At 43.2% G+C, this 2,482-nt stretch overlaps 1 annotated feature.

Annotated features, from left to right (window-relative positions):
• Nucleotides 235-2,144: an enhancer, noted in NCBI's record as "VISTA enhancer mm1558". NCBI's record gives its function as "enhancer in: neural tube[6/14] | hindbrain (rhombencephalon)[8/14] | midbrain (mesencephalon)[6/14] | forebrain[9/14] | limb[9/14]" and the evidence as "EXISTENCE:transgenic organism evidence [ECO:0001131][PMID:17130149]".

Below are 2,482 nucleotides of genomic sequence, written 5' to 3' on the forward strand. Positions count from 1 at the left end.
TGACAATGTCTAGTAAAGTGTTTGGTTATTACAGGATGAGAGTGCTTCAGGACACTAGTCAGTAGAAGCTGGTAGTACTGGGTGCTGATCTGTAGCATACAATCACGGGGCAGTTCTTTCTCCCTCAGGCACACACACTCAAAGACCACACACACACACACACACACACACACACACACACACACACACACGATTACATAGCTTTGAATGACAGGGACATTGATGTTAAGAAACTGTTCTGTGAGCCTTGCCTTTTCTCGCCTTTGAAGTGGTATTTGTTATGTTGGATGAAGGACCCTGTTATTCTTGTCCTCAGAAAATATAAGTGAAGAACAGAGAGCTATATGTTTGGACTGATGTGTCAGTGACTGAGCCGCTGAGTTACTAAAGGAAGTGAGCACAAATGTATGAATGAATAATGACATCAGCAAATTAATGAAGAAAAGAGAGCTAAGGCATACTTAATGTGCACTTGTTAAGGTTGTGAGTAGAGCTTATGATTGTGCTAAGTGTCACATTCCCAAAGAGATCCTTCATGATGCTCTCACTCCACCAGCTTCTCAATCCCCCACCACAGCTTCCTTAAACCTATGGGTAGGGATTTTTGTCTTATTCATTTGATTGCCTTCAGTACCAGGGATGGTGCAGGACAAAGAAAATCCAAGCCCTCATCTCATACCTGTTTATTAAACCAATGACCTGTCTTTATGCTTGAAGCAAGCTAATGAGAAACACATGATCTTTGCTCTTTAATCTTGAATCACAAAAGGAAGTGTAGGACAATCTGTCCATGGACACACAGTAAATGATAGAGGAAGGAGTCCTACGGACACTCTGACCTCTCACACAGAGTCCCCTCTGATTACAATGAATATACACGGGTCAATTGTTTTGAAAACTCTATCAACTTCCTTTGACCTTCTGCAGAGAACTAGCCTTAATGTGTCTCCCCACCTCCCAACTCCATTTCCTTTCCAGAGGAAACAGTGATGGAATAAGGATTGTCAAGCTTTAGCAAGGAAGAAAAGGAGCAAATTCCCCAGGCTAGCTCCCTCAGAGACAGGCTAGACTCAGGAATGTGCGCAAGGAGTGATGGGCTTTGGGTCTCTTTGTTTCAGCTTAGGAACTTCAATTGGTTGCTAAGAAACGGTACAAAAGGAAGCCCCATTAGAAGCCCTCAGAACCCACAAGCAGTTACATAATACCAGGCCCTTCCTTTATGGAAATTCAAATCGTACAAGTGCAAGCCCTGCCTGCAGTCTGTGCTCCCTGTGATAAGGGGATTTTCTGTTTGGGGCCCCTGGGAAAGCCAGTCTGGTGGGGGATGGGCTGTTGAGAAGAAACCAAATGGCTGAAGAGGGCTCTTCACTCATTTCCACTTCCCACTTCCAAGGGACTTCAGTATTCATTAGCATGCAATGCAATCCCTACTCCACACAATAAGCAGATTTTACACAGTCACCACCCTTGCTAATTAATTCAATGATCCTGTTGGGTTTTTTCCTAGTGTTCCTTACTGTAATTTCCAACCAGTAAGCAAGGAGAGGACTTATCGTATGGTCTCAAATGGTGTGAAAACATGACCTCCTCTAAGCAGCTTGGGTGAGCACCTTTGATTCATGGAATATGTTCTGGTTTGTGCCCATCACACATAATTCAAACAAGGGGAGAATAGGGGGTGACTGAGATGAGCTTAGTAATCGACGGGAAGCCCTGTGACTAAGCCAGCTTTGGTCAACACCTCCTGATTTGGAAAAGAACATGATTCCTGATCATCTCAGAAGAGAAGGATTTGTGATTTTCTGTTCACTATGACAAAGGGTGTGTAGCCAGGATAGCTAACCCACACTTCCATAAGCCATGGAAGCTCAGTGACTTCCATTCAGGAGGTTTTATTTCACATGTAGTGATTGTGTGTGCACCGTGGGCTGAATGTTACTCAAGGATGCCATGCCATGCCAGCGCGTCAATAGCCCCATTCCCCGGACATTTTCACTAAGCCAACATATCATAAACATGTAAATACCAGTTAATGACAAAGCCTATGAAGATAACAAACATATAATTGGGAGGCTGAGAATAACAAGAGGTACCCACGCCAGGACTACCCTGCTTTAAGCTTATTGCTTGGCTCCCATGTTACAGAATCCCCCTTTCACTTCGTAATTGTTTCAAATTGAACAGTAAATTATGTCACCAGTGAATTATGTCACCACCTTATAAATACAATAGAATGATATGACATACTAGACGAAGTAGGAGGAAGTAATTCTGAAAGGGTCAAATATGAAAATCAGTCAAGGAGTTGACCCAGAGGTTAAAAACCTTTGTCCTGTAAGTGTGAAGAAACAGGTTTAAACACCCAGAATGCAGGTCAAATCTGGGCACAGAGCACTTATAGAGAGATGGGAGACAGAGCAAGAAAAACCCCTGGAAGTTTACAAGCTAGCTAGCCTGGTAGACACAATGGAAAAAACAATAG

Source organism: Mus musculus, chromosome 7 (genome assembly GCF_000001635.26).
Source record: "Mus musculus strain C57BL/6J chromosome 7, GRCm38.p6 C57BL/6J".
Lineage (NCBI taxonomy): Eukaryota > Metazoa > Chordata > Mammalia > Rodentia > Muridae > Mus > Mus musculus.